Genomic DNA, 13,135 nt, shown 5'->3' on the forward strand with positions numbered 1-13,135 from the left:
GCTGGGGTTCAAAACCAATTTGGACCGCTCTTGCAAAGGTTGAGCCAGCACTCTTCAACCCGAAAGGCATCCGTAAAAAGCAGTACGTACCACATGGGGTGATAAATGCGGTCTTTTCCTCGTCTACTTTTGTCATGAAGATCTGGTGGTATCCTGAGTAGGCATCAAGGAATGATAATAGGTCACACCCAGTCGTGGAGTCGACAATCTGGTCGATGCGCATAACGGGAAGGGATCCTTTGGACATGCCTTATTGATGTCTGTGTAATCAATACACAGCCTCCACTTCCCATTTGCCTTGCACACTACTACCGGATTGACCAGCCACGTCGGATGGAGTATTCCTCTCACCAAGCCTGCCGCCTCTAGCTTTTTGATTTCCTCCGTGATGAACTCCTGCCTCTCTAGAGCTTGCTTCCTGACCTTCTTCTTGACAGGCCGCGCATGAGGACAAACAGCAAGGTGGTGCTCAATCACCTCCCCGGGAATGCCGGGGATGTCGGAGGCTTGCCATGCAAACACATCGACATTCGCTCGCAGGAAGGTGACGAGCTCGCTTTCCTATTTGCCATTGAGGGTGGAGCTTATGGTAAAAGATCCCCCCGTGCCGTCCTCCTTGACGGGCACCTTCTTGGTCTCTGGTGGTGTGGCTCTGGACTTCTTGCTCTTTCTGGCGGAGCTCTCTGGCATGTTCTCAACGGAAGCACAACACCCCAAAGAGGTGCGCTTGCCGGAGTGGGTGCGAGGGGTCTCGCCGGTCTTCTTCCCCCCCCCCCCCCGGGGGGGGGCTCCGTCGGCAGGAGCAGGTGCCTTAGCGGCAGCTGCTGCGACTGCTTCCCGGTAAAGTTGGTCGGTGCAAATCAATGCATCTTTCTTGTCGGAGGGGACGGTGATGATGTTCATCGGCCTGGGCATCTTCAGCATTTTGTAGGCGTAGTGTGAAGCCGCCATGAACTTGGCTAGTGTCGAGCGGCTGAGGATCCCGTTGTAAGGCAAGGGGATCTCGGCTACATCGAAAACAATCCTTTCCGTCCTGTGGTTTAGCTCGCCTCCGAATGTCACGGGCAGCGTGACCTTTCCCTTTGGCTGGCTCCTCCCTAGGTTAAACCCTTGGAACGTGCCCGTCTCCTCGAGGTCTCCATCGGGGATCTGCAGCCTTTTGACCACAACATGCGAGATTAAGTTTAGGCCGGCCCCGCTGTCAACCAACATCTTGGTCACCTTGAGGATGCGGATTGTTGGTGAAACCAACAATGACAAGCACCTGACCACAGTAGTGTGGTCAGGGTGGTCCTCGGTGTCAAAGATGATGGGCGTGCTGGACCATTTGAGGGGCTTCCATGCGTCGAACGATGGCTCCACCGCCGTGATCTCACGTGCCCACTGCTTGCATTGGTGGTGGGATGTATGCAGCGAGGCGCCACCATCGATGCAGATGGCCTCTGTGGCTTTCTAAAACTCATGGTCGCCAGACTCGTCGTCCTCTTCATGATCATCATCTTCCTGCTTCTTGTCGCGGGCTCGGGCGGGCCTTTCCTGCTGATTATCCTTGCCGCGGAGGCCTCCTTGGCCGCCACGTTTCTTGTCGGATCCCTCGGCACCATCTAGGCCTTTCTCCTTGTCCCGCCGCTCATACTCAGCTTTCTGCTTCTCGGCGAGCAGTTCTACTTGCCGGCAGTTTTGGAGGTCATGGCCCTCGGTGCGGTGGATCTTGCAGTACTGCTTGTCGGAGCCTCCTGGCTTGTCGGCGGCCGCCAAGGCCCGGCAAGCGACACACCCGGCAACCTCCTTGCCGGGGTCACTTGCCTTGGTCTTCTTAGTGGCGCCGGTGTCATCGGATCCCTCAACGGGAAGCACGGCTTTGCCTTTGCGCTTCCTGTAATGGTGCCGACCCTTCTTTGTTGGGGTGGTGGTGTCACCAGTGGAGTCGGTTTCCGTGCCGACATCTTCGCCGGGGTACTTCCTTCCCTCTTCAGCGCGAGCGCATCAATCGCCCAGGACATAAAGCTCGGCCACATCCTTGACCTTGTTCATTTCCAGCTCTTCACGCATCTTGCGGTTGCACACATTCTGATGGAACGCACTAATCACGGCGGCGGGATGAACATCGGGGATGTTGTATTGCACCCGGCTGAACCTTTGGATGTACTTGCGCAAGTTTTCCCCTTCCTTCTGGGGGATGATGTGTAAATCACTCGCCTGGCCATGAGCTTGGTGACCTCCGATAAAGGCGCCAACAAAATCATGGCACAGATCCACCCAAGAAGAGATGGAATCCACCGGCAAGTGCATCAACCATGACATAACATTAGGCTTGAGTTCTAACGGGAAGTAGTTGGCAAGCACCTTATCATCATGGGCCCCAGCAGCTTGCATCGCGATGGTGTAGATGCTGAGGAACTCTGACGGGTGAGTCTTGCCGTTGTACTTCTCGCCAACGTCGGGCTTGAACATACGGTGGGAGGGCCACTGGAACTGCCGCAGCTCACGGGTGAAGGCCGAACAACCCACCTCATAGGGTATGCCACCATAGCCTCCCGGCGCTGGGTGGTCCATAGCGGGCCCTGCCCACCTGTCCGACTGGTGGCGCGCATCACATCGGCGCTCGATTATAGTACGAGCGTCCTCATGAGCTCGCTCCCGAAGGACTTGACGCTGATTGCGGTTGGTTCACGGGTCGGACGGCGCGATGCAAATATCATCACGAGTGTCATCGCGATGGACCGACGCCCGGGGTGGCCGGATGGAGGTGGGGAGTACACCGTGGCCACGTCACCTCCGGCACGGCCTCCACTGGCATGCGGTAGCCCGGCGGAGCGACGGCCTATGGGTCCCACCGGCCGCAACTCATCATTGTTGACAATGCCGATGAGGCTCCGGACGGTGGCCCTCCATTCATCAAGCTTCTCCACGACGGAGGAAAATCGAGGAGCAGTTGCACGCATGCTAGGGCCTCCACTGGTGTGGGTGGCGGCGAAAGCTGGGTGGACCGCGATGCGCCTCGACTTCTAACCATGTTAGAAGGAGCTGCGTCACGGCCCCGCAGCCGTTCGCCACCTCCATCAGCACCTCCACGTGCATGCTGGCCCTCCTCATCATGTGATGGGCACGCGGGACTCTTCCCAGGACGGCGCGCAGGGTCACCGGCAGGGTGACGCTGCTCATGAAGCACAACCTGGGAAGAGCGCGCCGTGGGCGCCAGTGTTGGCATCTTGGAGGCCGCCGCGCCGCCGTCTGGCGGGACGGCGGCGCCCCTGGAGGGCCCCGCGCCACCTACGGGGGCCCCGACTCCATCTGTGGAGCCCGCGACTGGTGGCCCGTCGCCTGGCGCGCGAACGACGCCACTCGCCAGGCCTGAACCGCCAGGGTGATGTGGATGTTCGCGGGCCGCGCCACGGGTTCTCTCCATGACTGGCCCGCTACTGGTCTACACCGGTACTGGCAACCTGGTCCCGGACGAACCGATCGCCGTGGTATTCTTCTTCTTAGGATCCATGGTGATGAAGAACTGCTAGGTCAACTGCTAGACCAGATTCTCACAATTGCGCTGCCCCTACCTGGCGCGCCAAAGATGTCAGTGGGAAACGACACCTATGGGATCACTGCATCCCTACTACGGTTGCGGGCTGCTGGATCGTGAGAAGAGCGGGACTAGTAGACAGCACAAAGGGGAGTTACCCAGGTTCGGGCCGCAAAGATGCGTAAAACCCTACGATCCTGCTTTGGTGGATGTATTTAGTGTTCTTTAGATCTTGAACTAGCTCTAGGTGCTGCCAGGTTCGAAAGAGCTGAATCCTTCTCCCGTGCGCCATGGGCCTCCTTTTATAGGTGAAAGGGGCTGCCACAGTGGCACATAGGAGGTGGAAAGTGCTACAGTGCTGTGAGCTTATCGCTGGTATTACAAGACAAAGTGCATTTAATGTGAGGCTTAGGTGTCCCTTCACTTTATCGGGGACGGGAGCGAGGCCCATCCCGACCATCGCCGCTCCTCCTTGCTTTGACACGCGCCCTGGCCAGCGATGCATGTGGTGCCATGTAGGCAGGCAAGCAACTGAGGTGGCGCGGTGGTGGAGCCTGCACGAAGATCTACATGCCGCCACGCAGGTGCGTGCTGGGTTGGCCTAGAAGCTGCATGTTGCCACGCAGGTACCTGCCCAGCTGGTTGGGCTGGCAGCTGCATGTGAACGGCGGCGGGGAGTTGGTTGGTGCGGGCCTGGTAGTGGCCCCGTGGTTGCCTCTGGCGAGGGTCTTGTCGGGTGGCCCGGCAAGGGTCTTGCCGTGGGGCGCTGGCGTCCCCGGCAAGGATCTTGCCTGGGGTCTTCTGGGTTTGTTCGGTGAGGATCTTGGTGAGGATTGTTACCCCTCAATCATCACCTGATCTTGAGCATTCTATGTCTTCACAAAGATCTGCATGCCACCATGGAGGTGCCTCCCGAGCCCTAGTCCAACATGGTTGTTGACATTGGAGGCCGTGGGTTCAAGGGTGGCTCGCTCCACTGGTGTGGGCGAGTTGCCCCGGCAAGGGGCTTGCCGGCGCTGCGGAGGCTGCCCCCGGCGAGGGTCTTGCCGGGGAAACCTGCTTCGCCCATCTGCACTTTGTGGCCTTGGTCCTTGTCGTTGCTTTGTTTGTCTTGTGCCTTTGGCTTCTCTCCGGCTTCCCTTTCATGCCCTGTTATGCGTGGCCGTGGCGGGAGGCTCTGACTGCCCATGCACAAGTAAAGGGGTCAAAAGCATAGCCCCTACTTTTGTACACCGACAGCTACATATGCTTCGACCAGGTGGGCCCCGACTGCCAGGCACTTCCTTGCATGCAAAGATGTAGCTGGTGGGTCCCAGCAGTCAGGGGGGCGAATCATTTTTTTTGCCCGGACACACTTCCTTGTGTGCGAAGGTGTAGCTGGTGGGTCCCAGCAGTCAGGGGGAAACATTTTTTTGCAAAATACGGTGGCCCATTCGGTGGGTCCCTGCTGTTAGGTGGAGGAATAATTATTTTGCGCGTAATAAGGAGGCACTTCCTTGCGGCCACCATGGACCCAGCTGTCAGCCTCTCCACGCACAGTACTCTTCCGATGGAAGTCGGTCGTTGACCACATTGACCACGCCGCGCCGAGAGCACAACGGCAGTGGACGACGGCGAGGCCTAAAAAGGGGACGACACGGAGCCGGGGAAGACGCAACAGTGGATGCCCACGCGAAGAGGAGTACGAGGGTTCACTGGTTCGGCTGCGGTGTGAGGCTGCCGTCGCCACAGAATAACAGGGGGTGTGGGTGAGTAGAGGGATGGCCTGGCCAGCGGTGGGAGTAGTAGGAGGCGGTGAGGCCTCCGCGGTATCACAGCCGGCCACGGGAGGCAGGAGCATGCGGCACGACCGCGCTGCTTTGGGCGGCTGGAGCACGAAGACCAGAGGTTGAAGAAGCACTACGACCATTGGATGGACATCGTACGATCACTGGAGTATTGTCTAAGTTGACAAAGCCCTCCGTCCCTGTCAACTTAGTACGCCCACAAGTCAGCCTGCCACTATACTGGGTCCCAGCTAGCAGGGGGAGTATTCATTTTTTTGTGCGTAATAAGGAGGCACTTCCTTGCGTGCGAAGTATAGCTGGTGGGTCCAAGCTGTCAGCGACGGTAACGTTTTTTTCCGCAAAATACAGAGGCCCTTTCGGTGGGTCCCAGATGTCAGGTGGAGGAATCATTATTTTGCGCGTAATAAGGAGGCATTTCCTTGCGTGGGGCCGTGGACCCAGCTGTCAGCCTCTCCACGTACAGTCCACTTCAGATGCATGTCGGTCGTTGACCACGTTGACCAGGCCGCGCCGAGAGCACCAGGGCGGTGGACAACGGCGAGGCCTAGGAAGGGAACGACATGGAGGCAGGGAAGACTCGATAGTTGTTTCCCACGCAGAGGGGTTTACGACTGTACGAGGGTTTACTGGTTCGTTTGCCGTCGCCGGAGAATAGCAGCAGGTGTGTGTGAGTAGAGGGATGGCTAGGCCAGTGATGGGAGTACGATGGGGCAGTGAGGCATGCACGGCAGCACAGCCGGCCGCACGGAGGAGGGAGCAGGCAGTCCCGTCGGCGCTTGTTTGAGCGGCTGGAGCAGGAAGAGCAGAGATTGAAGAAGCACGACGGCCGTTGGATGGAAATGCAATAGTCACTGCTTGTGCGTCAACCTTTCTTTTTAGGAAAGCCTCAAATCTATGGAAAACAACATACAACCCATTTGCCATTATTTCTAATAATTTATAGCCCATTTGCTAATTCTTAAGGTTTTTTTGGAGCCCATATTCTTTTTTTAGCATTACAGCCCATATTGTGGCCACGGTTAAAAAATTATATGAAATTTTGCATATTTCGGTGCGGTCCAAACTGTTTTAATCCCAAAATTTCGAGTCACATTCAAAATGATTTAAAAAATAAATGTATATCAATATAAAATCCAACAAATTGTCCATGCATAAAAATGAATGCAATTTAAAATCTCAAAATGAAAAAAAGATATTTGAAACTAACTGCCTGTTTGATGTGTTTTAAAAATGTACAGCCCATTTCTCATTACTGATAGGCCATTTTCTCGGCCAGCCGAATGAAGCTCTTGTCTTCTTGAAAGATTTGCATCCCAACAGGCTTGACAAAGGGACTTAATTGGCAAATCACAAAAAAACTAGGCTGTGGCCATGGACCCAACTATCAGCCTCTCCACGTATAGTACTCTTCCGATGGAAGTCGGTCGTTGACCACATTGACCACGTCGTGCCGAGAGCACCAAGGCGGTGGACGACGGCGAGGCCTAGGAAGGGGAAGACGCGGCAGTGGATGCCCACGCGAAGAGGAGTATGAGGGTTCACTGGTTTGGCTACGGCGTGAGGCTGCCGTCGCCGTAGAATAACAGGGGGTGTGGGTGAGTAGAGGGATGCCCTGGGCCAGCAGTGGGAGTAGTAGGGGGCGGTGAGGCCTCCGCGGCATCATAGCCGGCCACGAGAGGCAGGAGCACGCGGCACGACCGATGTTGCTTTGGGCGGCTAGAGCAAGAATACCAGAGGTTGAAGAAGCACTATGGCCGTTGGATGGACATCGTATGGTCACTTGAGCTAGAATTATTCATATTGCCTAAGTTGACAAAGCCCTCCATCCGCGTCAACTTAGTAGGCCCACAAGTCAGCCTCCCACAAAGGTAGGTCCCAGCTAGCCGGGTGAGTATTCATTTTTTTTGTGTAATAAGGAGGCACTTCCGGTGGGTCCGAGCTGACAGCGGGGGTACGTTTTTTTCGTGAAATACGATGGCCCGTCCGGTGGGTCCCAGCAGTCAGGGGTAAATGTTTTTTTCGCAAAATACTGGTGGCCCGTCCGGTGGGTCCCCGCTATCAGGTGGAGGAATAATTATTTTTCGCGTAATAAGGAGGCACTTCCTTGCGGCTGCCATGGACCCAGCTGTCAGCCTCTCCACGTACAGTACTCTTCCGATGGAAGTCGGTCGTTGACCACATTGACCACACAGTTCCGAGAGCACCACGGCGGTGGACGACGGCGAGGCCTAGGAAGGGGACGACACGGAGCCGGGGAAGACGCGGCAGTGGATTCCCACGCGGAGAGGAGTACGAGCATTCACTGGTTCGGTTGCGGTGTGAGGCTGTCGTCACCGCAGAATAACAGGTGAGTGGAGGGATGGCCTGGCCAGTGGTGGGAGTAGTATGGGGGCGGTGAGGCCTCCGCGGTAGCACAGCGGGCCACGAGGAGGCAGGAGTAGGCGGCATGACCGGCGCTGCTTTGGGCGGCGGGAGCAAGAAGACCAGAGGTTGAAGAAGCACTATGGCCGTTGGATGGACATCATACGGTCACTAGAGTATTGACTAAGTTGACGAAGCCCTCCGTCCCCGTCACAAGTCAGCCCAACAATATGGTGGGTCCCTGCTAGCAGGAGGTATTCATTTTTTTGACGTAATAAGGAGGCACTTCCTTGCGTGCGAAGATATAGCTGGTGGGTCCGACATGTCAACGGGGGGAACGTTTTTTCGCGAAATATAGAGGCCCTTCCTGTGGGTCCTAGCTGTCAGGTGGAGGAATCATTATTTTGCACGTAATAAGGAGGCATTTCCTTGTGTGCGGCCGTGGACCCAGCTGTCAGCCTCTCCACGTACAGTCCTCTTCCGATGGATGTCGTTCATTGACCAGGTTGACCAGGCCGCGCCGAGAGCACCAGGGCGGTGGACGACGACGAGGCCTAGGAAGGGAACGACACGGAGCCAAGGAATACTCGGAAGTTGTTTCCCACGCAGAGGAGTACGAGGGTTTACTGGTTTGTGTGCCGTCCCAGGAGAATAACAACATGTGTGGGTGAGTAGAGGGATGGCTAGGCCAGCGATGGGAGTACGGTGGGGCCGTGAGGCCTGCGTGGCAGCATAGCCGGCCGCGGGAGGAGGGAGCAGGCAATCCCACCGGCGCTTGTTTGAGCGGCTGGAGCATGAAGAGTAGAGATTGAAGAAGCATGACAGCCATTGGATGGACATCCAACAGTCACCGCTCTCATGTGTTGACTAAGTTGATAGGGTGTTGCGTGTGCGTCAACCTTTTTTATGAAAGCGTACGTGTCAACCTGTAGTAGGCGCACAAGTCAGCCTCAAATCTGTGGAAAACAGCATACAGCCCATCTGCCATTATTTATAATAATGTACAGCCCATTTTCTAATTCTTAAGAATTTTTTTGGAGCCCATCTTCTTTTCGTTAGCATTACACCCCATATTGTGCCCACGGTTAAAAAGTATACGAAATTTTGCATATATCGGTGCGGTCCACTGTTTTTAATCCAGAAATATCGATTCACATTCAAACTATGTTGAAAAATAATTTATATAAATATAAAATCCAAATAATTGTCCACGCATAAAAATCAATGGAATTTAAAATCTTCTAATGAAAAAAAATTGAAATTAATTCCCAGTTTGATGTGTTTTAAAAATGTACAGCCCATTTCTGGGTAAATCGAATGAAACTCTCCTCGTCTTGAAAGATTTGCAGCCCAGTAGGGCCGATAAAGCAAGTAGGCCTTGTTTGGGTATTTCTTTTTAAAAAATAAAACAGGGCTAGCCATTTTCAGCAAGAAAAAAATACAACTGGGCTCATGATGTGGTAAACATAAATAAAACCCTGGCTAGACGGGCCACAGCCCCCGCACAGCCCCGTTGTTACCCTGATCAGTCGCTAAAACTAGTATAAATAACAACTGCTTGTTCCTCAAAAAAACTGCGCGACCTGCTGGGTCCCTGGTGTCAGCCGCTCATAGTGTAATTCTCTCCTTTATTGACTATGTTGACAATGGCATGAGCCCCAGATGTCCAACCATTAGGAGGAACCATATTTTTCGGCTTGTAATATAGAGGCACTTGCTTGCGTACTGCCATGACGCTGGTGGGTCCCTACTCTCATCCTCTCCATGTACAATCATCTCCTTGTTCCTCTCGGTTGTTGACGACGTTAAGAACGCAAGAGGGCGGCACACCGTGCATGGCGAGCGAACCAAGGCCGCAAGGTAGAGGACGACGGCGATGCCTCGGACAGAACGAACAGGAGTCGTGGAAGATGCGCCGGTCCAGTCGCAGGCGAAGGGGAGTATGAGGGTTGACTCGTTCGGGCACAGGTGCGTGTTGGGGCTGACATCGCCAGAGAATAACAGGACGTGTGGGGGAATAGAGGGAGGGACTGGCCAACGTTGGAGGGTACGTACAGTAGGACGGCAGAGGTGCAGCCAGCCATGGGAGGCGGGAGCAGGCGAAGCCGACGGGGTGGTTTTGTTTGGGCGGCTGGAGGAAGAAGAAGACAAGAGATAGAAGATACACGACATATGTTGGATGTCAATCCAACGGCTGGTTGGCAGAATCGTTTGTTGACTGTCTAGTAAGTCGACACCACCTTGGATAGGCTATTTCCTCGCGGGTCCCAAATGTCAGAATCCAAATCTGTCATAGTCATGCAGCCTTTCCAATGAAAATTTACAGCACATTTGATGTGCTAGTTCGAAATAAGTTTGTGGGTGCTGGTGGAGGCTAATCACTTGGCTTCTGTAATGCACAGTGAGATCAAGCAGCCGGCGAGAGTGATGTTATTTCCCTTGGTTGGGATTTGTTACAATATTTCACTCTAAATTAAACGAATGGCAAGCCATTTGCCTTGTTTCAAAGAAAATATGACAGTCACATCCGAGTTGAAAAGGGCAGGAACATCTAACTCCAGCTTACAAACTGTACAAAAACACGAGGGTTAATTGTTCATCAGGTTTACAAAAAAAACCCAGGTTGAAAAGGGCACCAACATCTAACTCCAGCACTGTTTTCGACAATCACAGTCAAATGGATCGGTCAGGTCCATACAATGAACATCCCGGGTCATAAAATTTACTGGAGTATGACCACAATATGTTGTAAATAGAAGCCCGACATGTTCAAAAGCTCTTTTGCCCACCTGAAACTCCTTATTTTGCTCTTCGACATACCCATCCGTCAAAACCATGCTGCTGATAAACTTAAGCCTGACGGACAATAGTAACCTTGCAATCAGCAGGGAGAATGTGACAAATCTAGTGTTCGCACGGTTGGCTACATATTGTTCTAACGTTATTGTCTTCAATCGAATCTCATGAGAAGTGAGAAAATCCCGATGCTTATGAATCCACCGATTGGTTATAACTTTCTTACCCCATCCTGTTGCCTAAATAGACATGAAGACTGAATACAGTTAAGGTCTAAAAGAAGAGTGTCGAAAGAGCAATAGTTGAACGGTTAATTCTAGTACACTATATGCGGGCTTACAATGTGCGTGAAATTATCACCTTTATATACAACTTCTCCAAACATGGAAAGCATTGCAGCAAGCCAATAATCTTGTTCAGATCAAAACTATTCATTTGGATATATAAGATATTGACAGAATCCAGCACCATTGATAGGCCATCCATGGAGAAACTCTTCATTGAGCATAGAACATGATATTAGTACAAAATGTGTACTCCAAGATGATATATAACTTATGCGCAGAAATTAAAATGCAGCTTATGGTTACAAGTGTAGATGATAATATAAAGTACATGAAGAACTGTGGAGCCAAACACCATATTGAAATGAGCACAGAGATCATGTATTACACCCAAGGTCTCCAGTTTAGACACAGAGAGGACGGTTATTTGCAATGGTGAATAACTAGAATCAAGGATCAACCTTTGAAGTGAAGGAGCATCTTGGATGATGAGCTGCCTTCCGTCAAAAGACATTCCAATTCTTACAAGGTTAGGCAACTTTATTTGGAGACAACCGATTCTAACTGTGAAAACAAGCACCAAGCACTCCAGGGCAGGGCAACTAGAGTGGTTGATGCTGTGCAATGAGGCCTCCGATATACGAACCTGCACAAGTGAAAGTTTCTTGAGAAATGGGAGTCGAAGGTTTAGTACCAGATTGTCTGGTAGGTAGCACAACGCAAAGGTGTCGGTGCGGAGAGAGAGGAGGAAAACCGCGAGATGGACATCATTGCTGAGGGCACAAATTCATGGCATTCAGTATGTGGTATGTGATTTCCAGGGGAATAGTAGAACTCAAGCAGCTGTAGTTCTATGAATTCAGGGGATTTCAGCTAGGCGTCCACCATGCAGGGCATGGTATGCTTGCTCAGGTAGCATGACGGGATGCAGGGGCTTTGAACGGAGCCCTGGTGGGAGGAGATGATGGCTCTGGGGATTTCAAAATCATTGAAGAGAGATAGCTAACGACAGTCGAGATTAAGGGGCACGGTGCGCCATAGAGGGCGCCAACGAATTGAGAGGACTTGGGTGCGGTAGCAATCCTTGGTGGGGAGAAGCGAGGTGATCTCCCCAAGGACGGCGTCCGGGAGATCGCTGATGCGGTCCACCCGAGATTCTACGGGTTCATGGGATCCGGTGGGGGCGGGGTTGCCGCTTCTCCCCGTGCTGCCGGGTGCGAGATCTACAACAGGCGTCGCCGCTGGTGGGAGCTTCATCTTCTTGGCGCTGGGGTCAGTCGACTCCATTTTCCTCGAGGGCGTCGCGTCGCGCTCACGAATTTGAGCAGAGTAACGAATGATGAGCCTAGTTGTAGTGCGAGTGAAGAAGAAGGGGAGCTGGGGGTTTTCTGTAGGAGTGAGGAAGAAGGGGAGCTGGGGTTTTCTGTAGGAGTGAGGTGAGGAATTTGGGGGTACGAGTAGAGTGAGCTAACGTGAGGTGGGTGGGAGCGAGGAGGAAGAAGAGCACCCAGGTTTTTGGGGGGGGGGGCGGTGTGCTGGGTGTGGGTAGCGCCTCTCATTCAGTAAATATATGGGCTTTTGAATTGATTTTACTATTTACTACTGTGGATGGGCTGTTTTGTCTTGGGCCCAGAGAAACAATTACTACTAGTACAGTGGAGACACTCTACAGCTACCCAGAAAAACAATTAGTACTAGTACAGTGGAGACACTCTACCGCTTCTGGCTCCTCCTAGGTCATTGAAACGTCTCCCTCGACTGAATGCCGTTATACTTTTGTGCACCGACATGCGGGCCATGCAACGCACGGGCCCAAATGCCATCCACCAAATTAGAAGGCAGTATGCAGGCGCAGAGTCACCCCGGTCGTAGCGCGGTAGTAACGAGCCGTTGTATCACAAAACCCCACCTCCCCGCAGTCTAAGTTTGACGGACGAAGCAACCATCATTTCACTCTTCGCTGAATCCCCTTCTCCCTCACCGTCTTCAAGAAAGGCAACACTCGCATCCGCCACTGTTCTTCTCTCCCAATGAAGGGAAGGTAAGCGGATCCGTGATGTTGGTATATTTTCGTTCAGAGAAAAAAAAGAACTTTTGCAAAGCAGTAACCCATCCTCACTCTCTTTTTTGTTTCATTGTCATTGCGATTGTGTTTTCCTTTCAGTGGTCTCCTAGTATTCGTCAGTTTCATGATGGGCCAAGGAGAACCAGGCAAAGATCTGCCGATATTGGAGCAGACGCGGGAGGCTGATCCCCATGAGACAGAGAGCTCCAAGAAGATGGAGGCAGCCACCAAGCCAACCCCAGATACGCTCACGGCCACTACTGAGATGTTCAATGCCCCGTTTGAGGTTACAGCCCCCGTGGCACTGCAGGAGCAGTTTTCC

Source organism: Triticum aestivum, chromosome 6B, assembly GCF_018294505.1.
Source record: "Triticum aestivum cultivar Chinese Spring chromosome 6B, IWGSC CS RefSeq v2.1, whole genome shotgun sequence".
NCBI lineage: Eukaryota > Viridiplantae > Streptophyta > Magnoliopsida > Poales > Poaceae > Triticum > Triticum aestivum.